Genomic DNA, 12,740 nt, shown 5'->3' on the forward strand with positions numbered 1-12,740 from the left:
TCTATCCCGGATGTAAATATATTAGAGGCAAAAACGCAAAATTATAAGATCTGGTATAACGCTCTCATGTTTTTGCACTTACATTTCCGGGCTTTGTATGGTTCAACCATCCGTTATGATCTTTTCGCACCATTTTCTGACAAAAGGGGTATTCGACAATGCACGAGGGAAACAAAGGATTACGTCAAAAGTTTTGACTGGTTTGACATGATTTTTCCGTGTGGTGTTAAATTGATTATTTGTTGTTTTGATTGAAAAATAGTATAGATAGAGGGATAATGCTATCCTAGCTTGGTGATCCGCCAATGCGGAATGGTGAGCATGTAGGCGTGGGGAGGGGGTACGCACACCTCGACGCAACGAACGAAACGAAAATTTGTGGGGTCAACGAACGCGAGTGGCCGCAAACGTCAGGTTGATTCACTTTTCATCTACGCTCACTTCGCAATGGACATTAAAACTTCTTTATTTTTAACAGCAAAATGAAAACTCACTTTTCGGTAATTACCTTCGCGCATTCGGATAATTTTGGTCGGTTCGCGTGAAAAGTTATGTCACTGATTTAATTTGGGCGTTAATTTGAGGCTAGTTTATTGGTTTAGTCCACATTCTAATTGTTTAGGGATGATTTTTGAAACTTAATAAAATAACCTAATAATATTGTCGATTGTAGTCAACGTATAAACCAAAAGTAACCATTAGAGAGGTACTTGATGGCTTTGAAAATGATTGACAACTTAAATTTCAGGGAACTAATTTTGCTCGGGGTAGTAAGGTAACTCTAAATAATCTTCAGGTTTATAGGTACCTACTCTTTTAATTTCAGTATGAGGCTGTTTTGAAATCAATATAGCTTGCTCACATGAAAGACATGACTGAAAAAATATAATATCGAGCATTTTGAAACTGTCTTCTAATCTCTAGTTGAATTGCTGAGTGACGTAATGCTCGATCGAATGATAGATATCGTCCGAATCGAGGGGAAAAAATTACAAATAGCATTATCACTTGTACAGTCACGGAATGAAAAGGTTCGTCAGTTTTCAAATTGATTCCTTCAACGAATCGCGAGCACATATTACCTTTTGAAACTATGTTACAGAATAATCTCGAGTTAGAGAAAATAATCTTTAACTGTTCGTCAGTAAAGTTCAAAAAAATTCAGATCAAAGTTGTTTGACGATTTAACTTGTCAAGAAGATTATTATGATTGATAAACTACAACCTTCTTGTTGGTTCAACCTGCCATTATCTATTAAACAAAAAAAACTACATTTTGTAACATTGCACTGATGGGATAAAAAAATAAACAAGCAAAACCTTATTCGTTAGCAAACGTCATATTTATTTAAATGTTAGCAGCAATGTATCTTGCACGGTTATGTTGGCAGGTTTGACTCTTACAGTACCTAGTGCAAGCGAAAACCGACACTAAGGTGACGAACCTTTTCATTCCGCGACTGTACAAATATTGTGAATATTTTAACGCAGTGCGGAGAGCATGAGTTTTTACTTTTATCGAGCTCGGTGGGGTCGTTGAACCGCGTTTGGCACTCGTGAGTTCGCGGGCTCGCGGCTCTACTGCCGCGCCACGTGACTGCTTTGCTGTCATCCACATAAAATATACATAAATCTACACCAATTTTAAATATGTGTGATGTGTCGGTTTCTTAATCTGTTTTAAGGTAGTATGTGGAGCTACTCTCTCTAATCTATATCGAGATTCTTTCACTTTTATCCAGATATACTTTTATGAGGACTATAATTTATTTTTTTGATTAATATTATTAAAGAGATATATCGTTTATGAATCAGATCAACGCTAGTGTTAATCTAAATTCAAATGTTCTCGGTCTATATTTTATTTCAACGTCATGGAATAATATAGTACGGAGATCAAATACCAAGTTTGATTTTTATGAGACATACATAAGATATTATACTATTTAAATGAATTTCGGATATTGCATATATCTAGACACTTATAAGACATTTTCAGAGTACAAGCTTTAGATTCCAAGATACAAATCATGAAATCTACTCGTAAACAGGAACTTGTATTAGTGAATCTTAAAAAAAAAACAAATTATACATCATGATCGAAAGCTCTTTATAAGTCATGGATTCGATATTTTCGTGTTTCATGCATCATAAACATACTTATGAAAAGTGGTTCTGAATACGTTAACTTATTTATCTAAATTGTTTTGCTTCCAGGATTTCGGGGGCAATGAAATACGGCGAGGTGCCTCTTGTGAAAGGTCACCACCGTGGTTTGCCCTGACACGTGTAGGTATTGTGTGACATGGAAAGTCAACTGATTGTTTATAGGAGCTTTAGTATAACAACAAATAAAGCTACTAAATGTAAAAAAAATCAACAAATGNGACAAATGTAACGCCTGTATTCACAAACATTACTATGAGGTATCACAGTGCGCGTGGACGCACAGGGTAACACACGAACCAATCACAAAGCTCTATTCAACGCTGTGCGTTCGATTTGCTGCTTCACTTAAGCAAGCATCGTTTGTGAATACGGGCGAAAGGGTACCTACTTGTAACAAAAGCGTAAATTATTTTCATAAATTATGCTTTTGTACTCATATTACAAAAGTTTAAATGATATAGCTGGCTTAGTACAGATATTCATAATTTTAATCTAAAACGAGCGTGATAATGATACGGAAACGGATAACTACCTGAACGTATGCAATTTTGATGTGCAATTTGCAGACTTATTATAACTGTTTATTAAAAATCACAGTATAACGTGCGCAAACAAAGCAATAAAATAAATGAGAGGAACATGTTCCACATATCAAAAGCACAAAGCGTGAGACTCAAAATTTACAAGCTCTTATTATGTTATCAAAGTTGTGATATTTTAAACTGGTGGGAGCGGAACTCAACATTTTAAAATATCCCCAAAATAATTTAATTTATTTTTATGAAGACAGAACAGTTGAGTTGTTAGATTTTTTGTTTACTTTATACATTTCAAACGACTTCAAAAAAGGAGGAGGTTCTCAATTCGACCCGTATGTTTTTTTTTTGCTATGTTTGTTACGCGATAACTCCGCCAATTATGAACCGATTTGAACAAATCTTTTTTCGGCGTATAGGTAATACCTCATCCATTTAAATTTAATAATATAAAAAACAACCCCCAAGGGTGGAAAATTGGGGATGAACTTTTTTATACGCAATATCTCCGCCGTTTATAAATCAATTTGAATGATTATTTTTTTGTTGAATAGGTATTATCAAAAGGGTGGTTTCATGCGAATTTGAAGAAAATATTTCACCCCCAAGGGTGGAAAATTGGGGATGAACTTTTTTATACGCAATATTTTTAATTTTTAGTTTTTTTTGTGTTCACGCATTTGAAGTCGGTTTTATTTTTTTTAAAAGTTACTTATTTTGTGTGGACTTCAATCATCAGATAAAAATTAACGAACGGATAACGTATACGACGACTGAATATTAAATATCATTGAAGTAATAATAGCAGTGATGACATTCATTAATTATAACATTATATTGTATTAAGATGTACTACATTATTTATCTGAAAACACAGGCAAAATAGAATATTATAATTTGAAAAAATATTTTTTTAACAATTGTTTTTAGGAATATTTTACAGACCAACAAATGACCTAAGCAAGTCAAGTAAATACCAGTGTGCCTACCATGAGTTTACGTTAGGTGTGCTCGCTAGCGACTGCGTAAAAAAATGACATTTAAATGTATGACATATTGTGCAGCGCGCCTAGCGGCTACTTTCAAGAAATAAAATCTTCATAGAATTTTTTGACGTATTCGCTAGCGAGCTCACCTAACGTAAACTCATGGTAGGCACACAGTAGCTAATTTTCTTTAGAGGATAAAGGTTTTTAAATAATATTGTGTCACTATGCAAATGAGCTGCTACGCAATGCGTCGGCGTCGTAGTCTTCGTAGTCAATCACGCGCAGCCGCTCGAGTGCTCCGCGCACGTTGATGTCGTTTGTATGAGCTCGGAACGCGTCCAGCTGGTTTTGTATTTTGGACAAACATTTGAAAGTAATTGCCAAATAATATTCAATTAACATATATCTATAACTAGCTGACCGGGCGAACTTTGTTCCGCCTTAATGGCAATAAATAACGGGATAAAAAGTATCCTATGTCCTTCTCCTGGCTCTAAACTACCCCCCTGACAATTTTCAGCTAAATCGGTTCAGCCGTTCTTGAGTTATAAGCGAAGTAACTAACACGACTTTCTTTTATATATATAGATAGATTGGAAGTTTGTGTTATGCATTGGTAAAATTGTGCAATACAAAAAATGGTGTTACAAAAAACTCGAACAGACGTTCAACACGTGTTTAAAATTACATTTCCATACTAAGGCTGGGTTGCACCATCTTATTTTAACTTTGACAAAAGTCAAAAGTCTGTCAAACTCCATACAAAAAAACACCGGTTATCGTTATAGTTACTGTTAAAGTTAGTTGGTGCAACTCATCCTAAATGTCAATTTAATTTAAGTGATTAACGCCCATGAAACTTTTTGCAATAAGCTCTATAATGTTTATAACATCTCGAATATCTGACAACGATTTCAAGATTGCGAATTCAATTTTTATAACTCATTCAAATTCTACGCACGTTTGTCTGAATTGTTCAATGTTGATATTTTAAATTGAATAAACAATAAATAACTTTTCTTCCTGGAACAATGTGTTCACTGTTCATTCATAACAACGCACATTATCATTTCAATTTATATTCAATGACGTGCATTAATTTTGCATTCTTCAAGTCATTTTAACAGCCAAATACCACGTCCAGAGGAGATTGACAAAAATGACACGTTTCCTGACGGACTTGCATTAGCACATAAAGCTTACGAAGCATCGTAAACTTAGAAATGAGGATCGCGGGACGAATCACAATCGCAATTCGGCTATTTTAGGAAGTTATTTGCTTAGAATCATCAAGGCATTGTTATGTTATGCCTTTTGGAATAAATAAGTATGGCGCAAGCATATTTAATGCTTGCCGGTTCACAAACATGAATAATAATGTTGGTAATGAATTATTACAAAGATGTTAAACTGTATGTATGTACTGTAAAATCAATCTTAGTTTGACGAATTAATGAATACCTGTTCCGCCTATCCCACACAAAAATCACTGATTTTGATCAATATGTACCACTAGCGGCCGCCCGCGACTTCGTACGCGTGAATCCCGTTTTTCCCGCTAATTCCCGTTCCCGTGGGAATTCCGGAAATTCATTTCTTAGTGCACCTCTACGGTACCTAAGCTACGTCCCTTCCAAATTTCAAGTGCCTACGTTTAGCCATTTAGGCTGTGCGTTGATCTGTCAGTCAGTCAGTCAGTTTCTCCTTTTATATATTTAGATAAGTTTAACGAGTAAGATAACTTTTTTTCATTTTATCTGGAGAATATAAATAGTAGCTGAAGGAATCTACGGACTAAAATGCGTGTTTGAATAAGACTGAGACCGATGAAACTAAAACGTCCATAAAAAATAATTATGATTAGTTACATACATGCTCCTTATCGTAAAACAGAACAGCACTGTAAAACGAAGCGCAGGACGCTTGAAGGATGTTATTAAACGTGGTCATTAAACACAGTATAAGTTAATTACACGTTACTCGTACTACGAGTACAAATCTGCTGCTTACTTATATGTATCTGCTCTCGTGGCATTTACAAGTTTTCTTACATAATAATGGAGATTTAAGAAAATAAAAAGCAATAATCGCAGCAACAGTGTATGTAATTGTTTGTTTTTATTGAATCAATGGTTCGTGCAATTATTCGCGTGTCGGGAGCGAGGGGACAAAAAGGATAGTTTCCGCATTGCGCCGCGGTGGCGTGGCGGTCGGGAACATCAACCGTAATTAGCATGGCAACGTAAGTAACGTAATTGCACTGTTAAAAAGTGAGAAATTTTCCAAGTTCCTTTTATGACATGATATCGATAATTTTGGGAAGTGGTCAGGAATGTTGCTTGGGGTTTTTAAGAATCATTTAAAGCATTTTTCACTAACTGTTTAATACCACACATAAGATTTAGGTCGTAGTGATATTGTAAAGACATAAATAACTAACTGATTGTGATTATAGGTAAGTAATATCAACCTCAAATTAGGTAGATCGATTTTGCTATTAGTTGAACAGTATGGCCAGGGAGTTGACGTTCAAAGCTAAAATTTAGATTCCTTACATCTAAGTCACCCCCATTCTACGATTTTGCTTAGTTTAGGAGATATAGTTAATTTTGTGATTTATCCTTATCTAACACATATGGTTGGTTTTTAATTTTTTTCTCACTCTGAAAAGCTTTTCTAGCGTAAGTAAGTAAAAACAAACTACTAGTGCCAAATCACAATGCACCTATTGTAGGTAAACGCATTGAACAGTCTATCTGCGACGTTAGAACTTCTAGCTAGAAGATACTCGTCTCGTATATTTTATAGTTTAATCGTTGGTATTTTCCATATTTATTTTTAATTTACTACGGTTTTACGTGGACGCAGAATGAGAGAGTCATGACTTTGCCTCTCACACCCTCTTAGGAATATTCAAATGCATTTGGATGGTGTGCGTCAGTTAACCACAGTAGGCTCCATCTTCTTACCCCACCCCTATTATTTTATTTCAAGAATACTGAAATAAAATAATAGGGGTCTATTCTGTGGAATAAAACTCATAAAACTCATTTATTTTTGCAAATAGGCTTATAAAAAGCACTTTTACACGTCCCAGTATTAACCCTACCACTGCTTCGGGACTATAAATGGGCCAGTGCGAGAAGAAGCAGCGCAAAAATCCAAGAGAAGTAAGATTTATTAATAACGTGGATAGAAGAATCAATGACTTCGACTCCACATAAAAGAAAAGAAAAAGCACATTGTGGAGCTGGGCTAAGATTGGAATTTACTACAAGCTGCCGTCAGGAAAAGTAAAAGAGGATTGTTTTTACATTTCATATAACATAAAGTTCCTTATAATTTCGCCACTTTTGATATACACACTGGCTCAGTGTAATAGGCTATAATTTGTTGCATTCCAACTGCAATAGAATCATGTGTTTCAAACGCAAGTGTCGCAAGTCGGAGTTATTTGAGTGTGAGACAATAAGTCTGGTTTCCGCATTGCGCCGGCCCTCGCCTTAGCGCAGGTTACGTGGGTCCTACTGCTGCGCACGACCGCCAGGGGTGGTGAGCCTGGTGGTAGGCATTAAAGGAATCGGGTGTCAACAATACTTTTTTCCTACTTAAAAAAAATGCGCATAAAATGAGGCACAATCACTCTACTACTCCTGGTGCTAAACTGCTAAACCAAAATTGGAGCAGGTGGTGCAATAATATGTTAAATATAGGGGAGACCTAGGAGAGTTGTGACAATTTTTACTTTAGGGGCCATATCTCGCTCAAAAATCATTCCACAGCTATGAATCATACAAATTAATGTAGCGCCGTTCCTTCTGTTTTCTAAACAATAAAAAAATTTAACTAAAGTGTTAGGGTTTCTGAGAAAATCAACAAAATCTAAGACAACTCCCTCTGTCACAACACTCATAGCACCGAGGTAAGTTGTGACAGGTACCGAGGTGAGTTGTGACAGCATTGTATTTCATCTATTAGATAAGAAAATACCATAATACTCAATCAAATATGATTTTTTAGCAAAAAAGTACTTCAATCATCCTTTAGTAACAATTAAATCAAATAGTTATAGGATGTCGTTACACAGATTGAGCCACATTTCTCCAGCTTTTATTTTTCTNTTTTAAAAATCACTTTTATACCTCCCAGTAATAACCCTACCACTGCTTCGGGACAATAAATGGGCTAGTGCTGAAAAGAAGCAGCGCAAGAATCCAAGACAAGTAAGATATATTAATAACGTGGATAGAAGAATCAATGACTTGGACTCTACATAAAAGAAAAGAAAAAGCACATTTAAGTGCTGGACTAAGATTGGAATTTACTACAAGCTGCCGTCAGGGAAAGTAAAAGAGGAATGTTTTTACATTTCATATAACATAAAGTTCCTTATAATTTCGCCACTTTTGATATACACACTGGCTCAGTGTAATAGGCTATAATTTGTTGCATTCCAACTGCAATAGAATCATGTGTCTCAAACGCAAGTGTCGCAAGTCGGAGTTATTTGAGTGTGAGACAATAAGTCTGGTTTCCGCATTGCGCCGGCCCTCGCCTTAGCGCAGGTTACGTGGGTCCTACTGCTGCGCACGACCGCCAGGGGTGGTGAGCCAGGTGGTAGTCATTAAAGGAATCTGGTGTCAACATATTTTATTCCTACTTAAAAAAAATGCGCATAAAATGAGGCACAATCACTCTACTACTCCTGGAGCTAAACTACTAAACCAAAATTGGAGCGGGTGGTGCAATAATATGTTAAAAATAGTTGTTATAATCAAAATAGTAAGACATACCTACCAGGCATCGAAATATTACCACTTTGACTCCCAGTCGATTTGTTCCTAGATGCTGCTTTCCAAGATGGGTGAAGTGCTAATGTTCTAAGATGGTCTTTGTGGTGTGATACTCCCGTGACAATACAAGACATAAAGTAAATTGGTAAATATAATAAAGAATAATCTTGAGATACATATGTGTTGATTTTATATTACTTGCAAAAGACAGGGCGTCAAAGATTCAACTGTCGATTGTAAGTTTAGTCAGGTCAAGTGAGGGAGGAGGACCCGGTGGTGGGTACTAATGTTGGTAGTTTATTGCAGAGTAGAATTTAAACTACGATTTTCTGATACGAGGAATATCGATGCAGGTGATCATGACATGTTAAGCAGTCTTCGATTGAATATGTCAGATACCTCGGCTCAACATCTGATAGAAAAGTAGACCATAGCTTAAAGGTGGGTGGGATGGAACAGCGCTTTTGAAGCGTCATTCTCACCACTTTCCTTCACTTCGGCAAATATTAATTTTTAATTAACGTAGAACGTCTGATAATCATCACTATTCTCAGAACAAGTGTCTACAACTGCCCATAAATTGAGTTTGACATTTCCAATAGAAATCTTTGATTTATGTACCAACTCCATAACTTTCAACGATGTTTTTTTAACACATGTGGAGAAGAAAATAGAAAATAATTTCATAAATTAGTAGGTAAGTATAAAGTTTAAAGATGTGTTTATAAAATAATAAAATTATGCATTGTTTTTGAACCCGGGACGCCCAATCAAGACTTTATGTGACAGACTGAAATCGGCTGAGCTGCACCATTTCACTTTAATAATCATAACCGGTGAATTTTGTATGGAGTTTGACAGACTTTTCACGTTTGTTAAAGTTAAAGTAGGATGGTGCAGCCACGTTAGCGTTCGAAGTTGTGGACAGAAGTCAATAATTTAATAAAAACCAAACACCGGCTAGTATGCACCGGTGCGCAGGTTGCGTGCAACTGCCGCCATCGGCGACTAGCGGTTTGCAAGGTTCAGGTTCAGTTGGGTTCATTGCCACAGTTTCGTAACCCTTGTGCAACTCGCTCTCGGCGGCCCTTAGGCCCTTTTGCATTGCTTCCGCAGCCTCTCACTTAGGCTGGCAACACACTTTGTTGCTACGATGTATAACGCACCACTTATTCGACTGTTATTGTAATTTTTGTAAAGAGTTATTTATTTACAAAGTAGTGATTCTTGCATAATGAAAATTAAAATAAAAGCCTGAAAATCTACGTCATACTAAAAACATAATGAGATTATATCATATTAAAACTTGAGCAACTAGTCTGAGTTATTTAATTTTGTGTACATTAATAACTGTTTTGTCGTTATTATAAGATAAGTAATTGAAGTGTATTGATTGCTACGAATGTAGAGTTTGCGAAAAGTTACTTGCCTACTTTTTCACGCGATAAAAAAAATCTGTTTCTACACATATACTCCTAATATACGATTTGTGTTACCTAGACAAAACCAATTTCTTATTAGAAAATAGATAATTTTGTCTTATTGGAAAAGTTCTTTGAATAGTGACAGTAAGTTGCACATACGTAGGTTGATTGATGCGCAGATTAAACATCCATGTCCATTTCCTGGCATTAGATATGTGTGTTGAAATAAAACTGTGCATAATCTTGTTTATCTCGATGATCACGGTGAGTGAGTATGGTACATGAGCGTTAGTTTAATGTAAACGGTGTTTAATTGAGCGGTCGGTTCCGCGTCTAGGGGTCGTCGACCGCAGCCTTCGAGTATCGAACCGCGTTACGTCACCGCGCGAGCCTCCGCGCGCGCGTGCGCACGCCTTCTAGCGAGCGCTGGAGGAACTACTATGGCGATTTAAAGCTATAATTATTTTTAGTATCATTGTGCCTTACCATAGAATAATAAGTAATAACTCTTCCAAGAGTACCAGGGCCCTTCAGTGATCTTTATTCTTGGCCATTATTTGAATGTTTTTCTCTTTTTCCGGGTAGTACCTATCTACTCTACGTCCGTAGAAATTTTGGCCTTGGTTTACTGGGTGACAATTTAGATCCATTTTTCAAGGGTTGTATTTTTCAATCCAAACAATTATTACAACTTATAGCCTTGAGGATAACCAGTTCCCTGAAATTATGCTTTACTACAATCATTTGCATGTTTTTACAAATTAACGCTCTATCTCTTTCCGAGTATTACTATCTGCCCTGCGGCAATAGCAATCTTCGCAATAATTTAGATTCCTTTTTTTATATTTCTCACTTAAATTTTTTTTCCCAGTGCCCTGAGAAAAATCCTTTCGAAAAACTGTCATAATTATTAGTTTTTTCATGTTTCAGATGTTTTATTTGAATTTCAGATGTTATAATACCTATGCCAGACGTTACTTTAGAGAAGCTAGTAATGTAGGTAATTTATTGAGGCTAACAACCTCACCATCTAAATATTCAACACTGAGTCACACGAGACTTCCTATGTCATTAGACTTTAATAGATACCTATTAGAGTTTAGGAAGTTGCTGAACTAGGCTTAGGTATACAGTATACATCTAAGCCTAGTTCAGCAACATCCTAAACATTACAGGATTCGTTGCTTTTATAAGAGCAGCACTCACAATGTGACAATCGAAGTGGATTGTATTCTATTTAAACTCAAAATTTGACAAAAAAAACAACAGTTACGCATTGTCCTGTCGCATCTGTTTCCGACATAAGAAGACATAACACGCATTAAACAGACGCAAGCGCATGTACGAAGCGGTTTGAATATGCGCAATGAAGTTTGGTCCCAAGTGGTCGCAACTTTCGTTGGTTAAGCCCGGGTTACATTGCGAAATTACCCTCGATTTAAAAATTGTTTTTATATTTCCTGCATCTTCTGAATGTTTGTTGTACAATGATTACAAAAACATATAAAAGTGGAATTTACTCTCCCTACGTTAAATATAGACTAACCTTATCTATAATTAAACAATAGTGTCTAGACAAACCTAAAAAGGATTTAGGACGCTATTTGGATCAAATATGTAATTGCTCAATAATGAATAATAAATAAATAAATAAATAAATAAAAATAATTACCTAGGTATGACTACTATTTTTAATTACAATTAAATTCTTTATCTGAAAAAAATTGACATGACTCATCACTCGTTATATAACTTAACACCGTAATTAAGAGATAATGCTTATCAAAACATATTTATTTCTTTCAACATAGGAAACACTTTCAGCTCCAGCAGGAATCCAATCTTTTTATGCTACTAATTTGATGTCGAAAAAATAAACACTTGTGAAAGTACTTATTTTATGTAAACCAGGCTTAAGACTCGCTCGTCGATAAAGTAAACATCATCGGAGTCATCGACCCGCTTGCAAGGCCACCGCTTACACAACTCGCCACAAAATTTTGTGGCAACTTTTTATTATTCGACTCTCCCATGATATTTGACTTGCACCTTTCCCGGCTTTGTATTGCGCAATGCAATGCTCAGATGGGTACAATGCCTTATGGAAAGGAGGAAACAGATTGGTATCTACGAGGTTTGAACGCATCTTGTTAAGGGCTATATGTATTTGACATTTTTTACTGACGCTATGGTAAAAAAAAACTCTTAACTCTGTTTCATTTTGGCTTTTCAGTTACTAAAAGGTATCAAAATAAATAAAGAAAACATTACTTTTTCCTAAATCACTTCCTCTGAACTTACTAACTACTCACAGAACTCTGTGATGAAATAAGTTCAAATGAGAAGAGCGTACGGATGTTAACAAGACTTTTGTTTACAAAGATCATTAACTCTAATCCAGTAATCTCGAACTAACGGCTCCATCTCACCATCTATGACTAATTTCAAAAAGCGACCTTTGTTTTGAGTAACAATGTCGAGTACGTCGTTCCGAATATGCGAACCCGACCGATCGTAAGTCGGCGCACAACAAAAGTACGGACTGCTCGTGAAGGTTCACACTGTGGTGTCTTATTTGGTTGTGATAGGTTCTATAATGCAGTAGAATTGTTTGGTGCGATGTGCAGTCGACTGTACTTTGGGGTAACGGGACCTCGAGGAGAAATGCTCTTCGAAATCGAAACACGCGGTCCCGTTACCCGGCCCTGGCCCTAGCGCCGGGATAATCTTGGTAAATCACAGCCCGTTACTCGCGATTGCCCTCGCGGCTCCGTAATTTCCTGCTGCTATCTCGCCAGTAATAATTTACCTAATACGGACCTGGTTTAC

Source organism: Ostrinia furnacalis, unplaced genomic scaffold, assembly GCF_004193835.3.
Source record: "Ostrinia furnacalis isolate ACB-3 unplaced genomic scaffold, ASM419383v2 OfSCF2040, whole genome shotgun sequence".
NCBI lineage: Eukaryota > Metazoa > Arthropoda > Insecta > Lepidoptera > Crambidae > Ostrinia > Ostrinia furnacalis.